Source organism: Arvicanthis niloticus, chromosome 17, assembly GCF_011762505.2.
Source record: "Arvicanthis niloticus isolate mArvNil1 chromosome 17, mArvNil1.pat.X, whole genome shotgun sequence".
Taxonomy (NCBI): Eukaryota; Metazoa; Chordata; class Mammalia; order Rodentia; family Muridae; genus Arvicanthis; species Arvicanthis niloticus.
The window spans coordinates 49,235,432-49,248,980 of NC_047674.1; the positions used below are offsets into that span (position 1 = coordinate 49,235,432).

The 13,549-nt window shown below is 34.9% G+C and overlaps 1 protein-coding gene across 1 annotated transcript in view; it reads right to left on the reverse strand.

Moving 5' to 3' along the window:
* The window catches only part of LOC117722643 (cysteine-rich secretory protein 1-like), a 42,785-nt gene extending 29,705 nt beyond the window's left edge, over positions 1 to 13,080 (reverse strand). The window contains exon 1 of the mRNA XM_034521890.2: positions 12,989 to 13,080. The gene's annotated coding sequence lies outside the window, so the exon portion shown is untranslated. The remainder of the gene's footprint in view (positions 1 to 12,988) is intronic.
* Between the last annotated feature and the right edge of the window lie 469 nt (positions 13,081 to 13,549).

The following is a 13,549-nucleotide window of genomic DNA, read 5'->3' on the forward strand; positions in this document are numbered from 1 at the left end:
TTTCTATACTAAACTTTATTAATACCTTAGTCACAAAAATTATGATTTTTTTAACATTCAGTGATCATCATGTAGAGCTAGTGACAAATGATGAATATTTAGCCAGATAATTACTCTGAATGGATATGCATGTAAACATTCTCTGTTGTAAACTTCTCTTTCAATTTATGATTTGAATTTATATGTAAACTTGTGATCTTTTTACCATGTGATTATGTATTCTGAAAGATATATACGTGCTGAGGATAAAGAGAAGAAATTAAACTCAAGAAGAAAGAACTTAGTTGTAAAGGCATTGGGAGAAAAGGACATTGGGATTAAAGAATTCTGAGCAAAGTCATTGTTATATCAGAACATGAGGAAAGGGCAAGATTAGGAGAGAGCTGGGAGAATTTTTTTTTTTAAACAAAACTGAAGAACGGTTTAGAAAGAAGAACATTTTTTATTGCAATCTTGTATCATACAGAACTGGGATATTAAGTTCTGATAATGCTTTATGTAAAAATCTTCTCTTTTTACTTATTTTCTCTCTCTCTTTTTTAACACACACACACACACACACACACACACACACACACACACACACACACATTTAGTGCCATCATTGTCCCCCTCCTGGTCTGCCCTCCCACAGTTCCTCATCCCATTCCTCCTCCCTGCTGTCTTCCAGAGAATGTTACCCTCTGCCCCTATCTCCCTCCACCCCTACTCTCTGAGGCCCCAAATCTCTCTAGAGTTAGACAAATCTTCTCCCACTGAGGCCAAATTGGGCAGTACTCTGCTGTATGTGTGTGTGGGGGGGGAGAGGGGTGTCTCGGACCAGCTCATGTAAGCTTCCTGGTTGGTGGCTTACTGTCTGAGAGATCTCAGGGGTCTTGGTTAGTTGAGACTGCTGGTCTTACTGTGGGGTTTGACTCTTCATCTTCTTTCAACCTTTTTTAATTCAACCACAGAGTTCACGACCTCAGTCCATTGGTTGAATGTGAGTAACCACTTCTGTCTCAGTCAGTTACTTGTTTGGCGTCTCCAAGAACAGCCATGCTAGGCTCCTTTCTGTAAGGACACCATATCATCAGTAATAGTGGAGCCTTCCTTGAACTTAGATTCCAATTTGGGCTGGTTATTAGACCTCTTTTCCCTCAGTCTCTTCTCCATTTTTGTTCCTGCATTTTTTAGAGAGGAACAATTTTGTGTCAGAATTTTTGACTGTTAAAAAGAAATTTCATAGAGAATTGTCATAGAAAACATTTTGGAGAGAACTTAGAAACAAAGATTAAAGTCACTTTTCAAAGTATTCTTGATTTCTTCAACTAACTGGCTAAAATTTAGAGCCCTGCAATTCCTGTGAACATAGAACAGAGGCTACTTTCCTTAATCTCCTGCTGTTTTAGAACGAGGGGGTAAAAACCAAAGACTACAATTTCTACCCTCAAAGGAACTCAGGCCCATAAGGGACAGCAACACAGTGACTAATACTTAAGAGAGGTAAATGTTTTTATTGAACAGCAACCCTAAATATCTCCCAAAATCAAGTCTTGCCCCTGCAGATGCTCTTCCTACTCCACTCCCTCAAGAGGAGCTAATAAAGATTAAGTGCCAGGGATGGGCTCCAGCACCAAAAACCCTTCACTTGAAAATAATATCTTTTTTCTACTGAATGATTTTGGCTTCTTTGTCAAAGATCAAGTGACCTTAGGTGTGTTATATCTGGGTTTTCTAATCTCTTCCATTGATTTATCTGCCTGTCTCTGTACCAATACCATGTTTGTTTTTTAAAAATCATTATTGCTCAAGTACAGCATGAGGTCAGGAATGGTGATTCACCCAAAATTCTTTTATTGCTGAGAACTATTTTTTTTCTATCCTCAGTTTTTGTTACTCCAGATGAATCTGAGAATTGTTTTTTCTATCTCAGTGAAGAACTGAGTTGGAATGTTGATTTTCAACAAATGGTGCTGGTTCAACTGACAGTCAGCATGTAGAAGAATGCAAATTGATCCATTCTTATCTCCTTGTACAAAGCTCATGTCCAGGTGGATCAAGGACTTTCACATAAAACCATATATACTGAATCTAATTGAAGAGAAAGTGGGAAAGCACCTCAAACACACTGGCACAGGGGAAAATTCCCTAAACAGAACACCAATGGCTTATGCTTTAAGGTCAAGAATTGACAAATGGGACCTCATAAAATTGAAAAGCTTCTGTAAGGCAAAGGACACTGTCAATAGGACAAAATGGCAACCCACAGATTGGGAAAAGATCTTTATCAACACTACATCTGACAAAGGGCTAATATTCAAAATATACAAAGAACTCAAAAAGTTAGACTCCAGAGAACTAAATAACCAAATTTAAAAATGGAGTACTGAGCTAAACAAAAAAAAAAAAAAAAATTCAACTGAGGCATCCCAAATGTCTGAGAAGCACTTAAAGAAATGTTCAACATCCTTAGTCATCAGCAAAATGCAAACCAAAACAACCTCGAGATTCCACCTCACTCCAATCAGAATGGCTAAGATCAGTAACTCAGGTGACAGCAGATGCTGGTGAGGATGAGGAGAAAGAAGAACACTCCTCCATTGCTGGTGGGATTGCAAGCTGGTAAAAGCACTTTGGAAGTCAGTCTGGTGGTTCCCCAGAAAATTGAAAATAGTTCTACCTGAGAATCCAGCTATACCACTCTTAGTTAGGAAGTGTTGAACAACTGTCCACTGTTGTTAAGCATATACAAAATAATTATGCATGACATGTGCAAATGGGTTTATGCAATTTATTTTATACTACATCTATGCTTACAATGATGTGCTTATTGCAAATTATTATGAAAAAGAAAGTTAATTCTTTTAATAAAGAATAGTCAGATCTCACCCAACACTGAAGGGTTTTCTTTTTTCTTTTCGTTTTGTGTTTCCTGCTTTGTTCTGGCTTAGTCATTCACGTTCTTTTAATTCTTTGCATCAAAAATTCTTTCTTATGCTACAGATCAGACTTCAGTTCCCAGTTGTTGAGCTACATTTATGTTTCTTGATCTCCTTAGTGTATATGCCTTGCAGTTCTGTGGTAGCCTATGAGTCTAGCATTTTCTAAAGATCTTTAGTGATATAAATATATAAAAATTGTTATTACACACTGTATTTTCATAATATTATTTTCTTTATTGTTATTTTATGCTTATCAGAATATACAATGATATATAGTCATATACATACTACTATTTAGTTTGATGGGCACACAGTTACAGAATTTCTCTAGATCCATATAAGAAATTGTCCTTAATATCGCATAAAGAAAAACTAAGATAAAGATAAATCATTATGGGCTGGAGGATGGCTCAGTGGATAAGAGCACTAACTGATCTTCCAGAAGTCCTGAGGTCAATTCTCAGCAACCACATGGTGGCTCACAACCATCTGTAATGGGATCCAATACCCTCTTCTAGTGTGTGTCTGAAGATAGCTGCAGTGTTCTCATATAAAAAAACATAAATAAATCTTTAAAAAAAATCATTATAACAAGCAGTTCTCTTCTTAGTTATAAAATAATTGTTAAAATGGCAATACTAGAGGTGATCAATAAGGGAAACTACTATAGAGAAAAAGGCAAAGAATAACAAAAGAGGAAAATACAATAGCTTCCCATCCTCCATCAGTCATTTTCATATTTAACGTTACTGTTACTGAGTACATGCTTCTTTTAACACACATTTATAACTTATAATTACCAAGCACCTTAGTCTTTAATAATTTCCTATGCTTAATATAATTGAAACCATATTCTGTGATGGGATTTCAGAACTTTTAGAAAACATAAATGGAACTTAGAGTAAGTTACACATTGATTTATAGATGCTGGAAATTATCTGTTTGAATTTCTTCTATATGAGAGCAAAACAGTTTAAAAAGATTCAGTTTCTGATAGGTCTACAGTGCTTCAGTGTATGGCTACACACCACAAATATATAGGGAACACTAATAGGACTTGGGTTTGGTAGATATAAAATGGATGTAATCTGGGAGAAGATTAGAGAAAAGGATAAATACTATATATGAATACCTCAAAGAATAAATAAAATTCATATTTTAAAATGACCTCATTGGGGATCAACTATTATAATATGGTTGTTATAAATAAATTATGAATGGAGTATACTTGTTGCTTAAAACAACAATTATTCTATCAATTACATTAGTAACATATTTAGTATTTTAAGTTATTGTAAGGCCAAGAAAAAATTTTAAAGCTGTTGTCATAAAATAATACAGCCTCAAAACAGATAATGATGAACTCTCTGAAAAAGGTTACATTTTAATGGAAGAAAAACATTTTTCAATAAGAACAAAAATAGTAAAGCAGTTATCATTTAAAATTGAGGTATATAAAGCAAATTTTGCTAAGGAATATTTTATCATATTGTGACTTTTATTGCTAATACTAAAGTAATATAAAATCATGATTGAATTCTTTATCCATACTCTCTATTATGCATGAAAATCTTAACTGTTGATACTTTATAGATCTTAGAGTCTATGAATTCCAAGTCATACAAACAAGAATCCTGAGATGGGATCCTTTGTTAGGCTGCATCAAGAAAGGTTGTGGTGGCCTTCTTCACACTGTTTTTATATCCTAAGGCTGCTTAAAGAACACTAAAAGAGCTTGTTTCATGTTTGCTATGAATAACACCTGTCTTGTCGCTTGTCTATCACTTTTATTTATCATTATATAGTTTACTAGTAGTATCAATATTTTGGACCTCTTGTTCAATATCAGTTGACCAACTTTTCCTGTCCTTAACTCTTTACAGTGCCTTCTCCTACTGTACAACATCCTATGCCCTGTTTGCAAGACCACCATGGGTTTTTCTTCAGCTAGCCACAATTACATCAAAGTTTTGTTTAGTTTAAACCAAACATTCTAATCACTCATGCTTGAGATATACTACGTATGCAGTATGTGAAATATAATCACTGAGAACAAATCTCCTCTTATTGTGATTTTTTTACTTAAAATTTTAAATTAAATAGTTTTAATAACTTTATACATGAATACTGTATTTACCTCATTTACAGCTCTCCTTTCAGAGGTAGCTGTGAGATGTACCCAGAGCTCCATTCTCTGGCTACAGCTCTGCTAGCTTCCACGAGATATGCCACACAAAGAACATCTAGGCCTGCTACACCAAGAACATCTGATCCAATGCTTCTCACCAGAGTGCTGCTGAACTGGGAATATCCAGATTAGGCTTACTTTCATCATATCTGCTACACCAGGAATATCCAGGGACAACCAGATGGCTGAAGGCCTGTGTAAGAACACAATCAACAAGAACCAGGAAATATGTGGCACCTTCAGAACAAAGCTATCCCACTTCAGCAAGCCTTTCATATTCTAACAGAACTGAAGCACAAGAAAATGACCTAAAATCCAACCTTATAAAGATGACAGATGCCTTTAAAGAAGAAATGAATACATCTTGCAAATAAATACAGGAAAATACAATTAAACAGATAAAGAAAATGTTCAGGACCAGAAAATGGAAATAGAACCCATAAAGAAAAAATAATCTGCCAGAATCCTGGGGATGGGAAACCTAGAAAACAGAACAGGAAGAACAGACTCAAGCATCACCAACAGAATGCAAGAGATGGAAGAGAGAATCTCAGGTGTAAATGATGCAATAGAAGAAAATAACACATTAGTAAAAAAAAATCATTAAATCAAAAAAACTTATGTAAATAAAATATCCAATAAAAAATTTTTTTAAAAAAGAAATCAACCAAAGTAAACCTTTCTACCTGTCTCTCATGTGCTGTTTCAAATTCTTTCAGGATATTCTTCTGTTGGTATGGGCAAATAGCCAGTAGCATTTCAGTTCTGGTTGAAAGAGTCCTCCTTGAGAAGCACTGATGCAGACTGTGAAAAGGAAAGCTAAACAGAACCACTGGGGCCCAAAAATAGAATTATTCAAAATAGAGATAGCTTGGTGAAAATGGACAGATTACAAATTTTCCTTATTTCTTTTCATTTTCTTCCTCTGAATAAAAGTCATAAACTATAAAGCACTTGACATATAATTAATGTTCAATAAAATGTGGTTAATTATATAAAAAATCTTTACACAAAACATTAAGGAAATCTGGGAAAGTATGGAAAGAACTAACCTCATAAAAATAGGAATAGAAGACAGTAAAGAGTCCCAGCTCCAAGGCCCAATAAATATTCTCAACAAAATCATAGAAGAAAATTTCTCTAACCTCAAGAAAGAAATGTCTATAAGCTTACAAAGAGCTTACAGAACACCAACTAGATTGAACCAGAAAGAAAAAAAATCCTCCCACAGCATAATGATCAAAACATTAAATCTTCAAAACAGTATTAGAACCTACAAGGGAAAAAGGACAAGAAACATACAAATGCAGACTTTTCAGAATAACATTCAAATTTTCAACAGAGACTCTAAAACCTAGAAGAGCCTGGACACATGTTTTACAGCCTCTAAGAAACCACAGAAGCCAATCTAGACTATTGTACCCTGCAAAACTCTCAATCTCCATAAATGGATAAAATAAGATATTCCAATAAAAAACTAAACATAAATAATGTCTATCTACAAATCCAGCCTACAGAAAATACTTGAAGAAAATCTCCAATTGAAGAAGGTTAACTAAACACAAGAAATCACAGGAAATAATTCCACACAAGCAGAAACAAAATAAGGGAAGCGCACGCACACACACACACACACACACACACACACACACACACACACACACCACCACCACCACCACCACCAACAACAACAACAACAACATCAAAATAACAGAAACTAATAATCACTGGTCATTAATATCTCTCAATATCAAAGAACTTAATTCTCCAATTAATAAAACCACAGGTTAACGTTTCTCCTTCTCCCAGTTTTCTCTTCCACAAGTCCCTGTCAAATTCATAACCTCTTTCATTCTAAGTACTACTGTTACACACTCACTGACACAAAATTTTCTAAATCTATTTAATATTACCATATGTACATGTTTTCAGGACTGATCACTTGAGATCTGATAGCCTATCAGAAGGCGCATCCCTAAAGAAGACTGATTTTTCCATCTCTCACCCTCACTGATTGCCTGTAGCTCTTCACCTAGGAGTGGGTCTTAAATTTCCCCATTACATTGGCATATTGACTAGTGACCTCATCATGCTGCTACTTTTCTTTCAATAATTTTTTTCAATATTTATTTCTATATATTTGAGTATTTGCCTAGATGTTTCCTGTGTATTATATGTGTGCACTCTCCTCAGCTGCTGGAAGTGAGTTTCAGATCTTCTTAGGCTATACAAGGGGATAGTTGCAAGCTTCCATGTTAATGTTAGATACCAAACCTAGGTCCTCTGCAAGAATATTGCTAAGATATTATGATTTCATCTTTCATGTTGTGTAACAACAGAACCTCACAGTAAGCATGCTGGTCATTTGGCTTTTTAAGACTTTCTGCCTTCTCTGAGATATTCATTGAATGTGGTTTGTAAGCCTTACCTTGTTACATATATTATTATAGCTTAGGCACCTCATGATCACTAGTGCCCTGCGTCTCTAACTCTCCATTAAGAGGAACAAACTCCTCTGTGGCCTGGCTTCTTCTGAATTCATCCATATTATGATCCATACCTTTCATTCTCCTCTGTCAAATCTCTGTATTTTTGTAGGTAGTTACAGATAAATACTCTTATCCCATTTTCCTTTCTCATAAATTCTCACTCATTCAAGCTAACTTGATAGTACCCCCATTGGAATCTTATCCAGCTCCTTAAGGAAGATATGAATATTTAACTTATGTTTATATTTTCGTTTGCAGATGTCTCTAACTCAATGGCATTTGAAAGATTCACTTATAATATATGTGTGCCAGAATGAATTTATGTGCACCAGGAGCATGAAGAAGCTCAGAAAGGCCAGAGCTGAAGGCAACAGATCTCCCAGAACTGGAATTACAAGTGAATGTGAGCCATTCTATTTAAAATGATTCAATTAACTTAACAAATAATACTTTAGAATGATACATCAATGAAAAATACTTGGTTAAGAATGTTTAGATAAAGTTAATGAATGTAATATGCTTCAAGTTGAACACAGTGGTTTGCATTGAGCTTGATTCTCATCCCCAAGAGGATAAAGATAAATTCAAACACAGGAAGGTAATGACCACACTGGCATTACAATATCAGTATATGGTTAGTTAGTAGATGAGTCAGAAGGAAGAGAACTATTTTTATACTGTTTATTATTTTATCCCGGTATAAGGAACTTAGAGCAACATACTTGAAACCACTAAACCCGTCTTTCTATCACCAACACAAAAGCTGAGTTTCATACAATTGGCAGTTTGCTTTTCCCTGGGCTCGGTTCCAAACTACACAACATTGCAGTAGGACAAAAAGATATAAATCCCTGCTGAGTTCTCACTAATCTCCTTGTACCTGTGTCTACCTGTTCTCATAAAGGTCAACCAGTGACTGCTTTGGCACTCAGTTTTATTATCTTCGACCATTTCTTCCTACATTTGTTCATGCATTAAAGAAACATTTGACTTATTTATCTGAATATTGTTATACTGGGCTCAAGCATCTGTTTGACATGTGAATGTGTTTCTCTAATAACACACAAATATCCAAACATCATCTGACTCATTAGGAGCCAATCCTTTCATCTATGAAATTAATATTTAACCAACTTCCAAAGAATCTCCTTGGTTTTCAGCACAAAGCTTGAGGATTAAATAAACTAATATTAAAATTTATCTCTGAAATACTTGTAGTCAGGGTGATTAAAAAAAAAACATTTAACCATCACTGGATTATTAACATGCCTTAGAATTTTATTTATTCCAGTGTTCACAAAAAATGAATATTTCCTTGTAGTCTTTTTAAAAATGATCACCTTCCTACATAAGATCACAAACTGTAATTTCTTTTGGGTGATGTCAGATAATGTTATATAGACTTTGGCCAATGTTGCTTGTGAAAAAAGGAAACTTCTTTTGACTATAGAGCCTTCTGGGCTGTAATGACCACTTCCTTTCTCCCAGGCCTCAAAACCAGCTGGGTGGCTTCATACTCCTGCTTATTTTGCCACAGGCTTCTATGGTTTTCAGAAAGATTCTCAGCCTAAGGAGGCACTTGAAAGGAATTACTCCTATAAAGAATGTTTTTAAAGTTATTTCTAACTCAGCTTTAACCCCTTACACTGCTACCCTTCACTTTATGCCTCAGCCTATTGAGAAGTGGTGCTTACTTTAAGTTTTCTTTGAGGTGCACCTACTCTACAGAAGATTGCTCAGGCAAATTGCAGTCCCTCTTTTCCCCCAAAGAAGCTGTTTCAATTGCTCACTCCACTTCCTAAATGGTGGAAAGTCATGTTGGCACCAGTTGCTCATTTCATGGTATCCAGGAAAAGACAAAAACATACATGCCCTATACTGGTTTCTTCCAACTCCATCATTTGTTTTAGATTATAAGATGATACTGCCTGCATTTACTGTAGAATGCAACCCCTTTGTGTATCTTTAGATTATTCTTTACAGCACAGTTGTGCAGTTTAATCAGTCTTCTAAATGTCCTTTAGTTCAACCAAATTGAGAAGGTAAACGCTCACAGCTCTTTGTAAGAAAGAATTCCAGTGCAAATGACTGGATAATTCTGACATTAAAAATTTTGTTTGGGAGGAGATGGAATAATGTTCCAGCACTCAGAATGTACATAGGAATGAAAAAAGAAAGTTAGAAATAGGTACCATTCACACTATGCACGTTTTCTTGGTACCTAATGGCTTGCAAACAAAATCCACATATGTTGCATATTTGAATGTTCCTTCTGAGAGAAACTTGTCACTACATTTATCCTCCAGACTTCTAATATTTATTAATCTCCTATGGGAAAATAAGAATTATAATATTATTTCCAAATTTTGTGATTTATACTGTTTTGTCTTATAAAAGTTGTAACCTAAGTTGCAAAAGTTAGATGACTTTGAATATATAAAGTATTTCTTACACATTAATTGCATTTTAACACAAAAATCTAATTAATTTTTAATTTATATTTATAAAAACTATGAAAAACAATTACATGTTTCTATTTTATTTCACAACATTTTAACAGACTAGTTCTGGCCATACATAATACCTTACTGATTTGTGGTTTTGTTCTTCAAATAAGGAAAAATAACTTCATATATGATTGTTAGAAAGGTTCAAATCCATATATATACATGTGGGTTCAGGTTAATGGACTATGTTACATAGTCCATTAGTTAATTATTCCATTTTTCATGTTGAACATTAGTTTGGTGAATTAGGATATAGCAAGAAATTTAATGCTGTTCAGAAAAATAAGTATATATTATTATTACATGGTAAATTGTGTGATAACTATTCCATATATATAAGTAATTTCTGGTTGACATTTATTGCTCACAAATTTGCTTTTATAACTTTTATCAGCAATCTAGACACTCCAATGATTTAAAATCAAATTACTTTTTAAAATAATATAATTAAAAGTTTTAATTATTAAATAGTCAGAAAGTCATTTTAATAGCTTTAACATATTCTACAGCAGATTTTAAATATATAACACATATAGAGAAAATATATTTAACTTTTGCTCTCATGAGAACCAATTTTATAAATAGATTTTAAATTGATCTTAAACACTTTAAAACATTTTAGAATGTGAAACTACTGTTTCAGTTGCATACAAGAAAATAAAACTATAAAATTACTATTTCCTGACTTGAACTCCAATAATTAGGTAGGTCCAATTTTAGAATAAAGCACAACCTTTGAAATATGTAATACATTATACTTAGATAATGTTTAATATTTTTAAAGTGCTCATAGCTTGTAAATTCTTTGTGTTTGTCATCCGGGCCAATCCAGTACTGTATTTTGTAGTGTATTTTAATAGCTTATTTCTATGATATGAAAGGAGAATCCAACCTTCTGTGGACAATCAAAAAAGAAAAAATATACATTTGTTTCTTAGGAGTGAAAAGGAACAAAAAGTGCAGATGATTTCAAGACAAAGAGAAGGCTGGACTCTAAATGAGGAGATCAACAATGAAGGCAAAAATATTATACTTCATAGGTTATCTGTAGTATTAACAATGTCATGTGTGTATTGCAATCATTACCTCTATATGAAGATGTATATAGAAGTGCAGGCACTTCATGTGACTAAGCAATTGTACAATGAATCCACAGCTTGACTTGCAACATTAATAAGTCATTTTTATCTTAACTGCTCATTTACCCCCGAATTCATCTTTATTAAGTATAGTGTTAATCTTCAAATGAGGTAAATAAAAACTCTTGTTACAGTGTTTCATTGTTTTCTTGATTCACAGTTTAGAAAAAAAAGCTTGCAACTTCACTTACTTTTAAAATATTATTTTCTGGATAATACTATACAAATGCATATTTAGAACCTTAAGCAGTCATCAGGTTCCAATGGGGAGACATCAGTTACTATGTATCATTTGGAGTGTATTTGCAAGGAATTTTAACATCTCAAATATCAAAACTTTTGGTTTTGCTTTTAATAAGAAATTTTTAATTAATTAATTACTTAATTGTTTTTAAAAGTATTTATTCACTTTACATCTCAATAGTAGCCCTCCTCTTCTCCCAGTACACCCCTTACACAGACCCTCCACACATTTCCCCTCTTCTCTTCTGAGAAGGGGGAGTCTCCCTGTGTGTAGCATCTTCCCACTCAATCCTCCCTCACTCTCCAGCACATCAAGTCACTGCAGGAATAGGCTCATCCTCTCTCACTGAGACAAGACAAGGCAGCCCTGTTATAGGAATGGGATCTATAGGCAGGTAGCAGATTCAGGGAGAACCCCTGCTTCAGTTACTGGAGGACTCCCATGAAGATCAAGCTGCACATCTACAGCATATGTCCCGGAGACTAGGTATAAGCAATGCCCACTCTTTGGTTTGTGGTTCAGTCTCTGGGAGCCCCCAAAGGTCCAGGTTAATTGACTCTGCTGATCTTTCTGTGGAGTCCCTATCCTCTTCAGTTCCTTCAACTGCAAGTCTGGTAATACCATGTAAGAGGCAGTGTGACACACTACCTGGCCCTGGAGCATCCCCAGGTCATTGACCCACATGTGTGCGGATAGGTGCTGTTGCCCTGAAGCTTTTCTGCTTCCTCTTCTATCATACTTTCAGTCTCCCTTTCAGGGGCATATACGTCATTTATTACTCACAGCTAATCATTCCCATAATAAATTAAACAGATATGTTTCTTAGGAATGATGAATGGAAGTAGTCATGAGGCTGTGAGGAACAAGGAACAGGTCTTCAGCCTAGGATCTAGACAGCATAACCACAGAGACCGTACAAATACAAGGCCCTTTGTAAAAATCATTCATTACATGACTTGGACAAACTTGGAACTATATGAGGAAATACATTTACCCTCCAGTTCAATGTCTCCTGTATTAATTAGTCAGGGTGAATTGGGGAAATCAAAGATAGAGTGTTGAAGTAGTCTCAAGAAGAAAAGGTATGTATAGGAAAAAAAGGAGTAATCTATAAAAAACAAGCAAATGAGAAATGGGGTTATGTTACCGTAGAAAGGCTTGTATATGACCTAGAAACAAATTAGGAGAGTCAGGTTCAACGGAAAAGGATGGTAGGCTACTGAATTCATGTTTATGAAGAGGTTGTCAATTTTGGACATGCAGCAAAGGAATTGCTAGGATAAGGAAACAAAGATTAAATACTTAACATATGATGTTCAAGCCTATAAAAAGTAACTAATTAATTTTCCTAGCTACTTAAGAGATTCGAGATGACAATGCCTAGAGAGATATCAGAGGGAGCCAGCTTCTTTACTAGCATAAAGTTTTAAACTTCGTAAGAAATTATTTTTAACTCAGGAGTCTGTCGCCTTTCTATTCTTACATAAAAATACTTACTAATGACTGCTGTTTGCTGTTCCAGGAAACCGCAAGAGCTGTGCCCAGCTACCCATGAAGAACAGGCTGTGGAAGGACTATAAGGAAATGTGCTTTTGCTTTGTGTTAAGGAGGTGGGGGTGGTAGTTAATGAGCTGGGATTCTTAGAATCTATGTAAATTAAAGGATTTCTAAAACAATCATTAACAAGGGTTAAAGCCTTGATGTTGTAGTTTTAGTAAATCAAAAACTGGGTTCAGGCTCTTTGGTCAGGAAGAATGTTGAGAATAGTTGGACAATGAAACAGCATTTGAACTGACAGCTTGCATCTACTACTGACTCCAGGTCCTTATTAAATCAGCACTGCTCCCATTCCTTTCTCAGGACCCTCCTCACTCTGAGGCTGGACCTCCTGGGCACTCAATTCTTCCCCTGACTCTTCTAAAAGACTCCCTGAGCTCCATCAAATGTTTGGCTGTGGGTCTCCGAATGTGTTTACATTGGCTGCTGGTTGGAGCCTCTCAGAGGACAGTACATCAGAGTACTATTTTTTTTTTTACACTTTTACAAATTTTATTATAT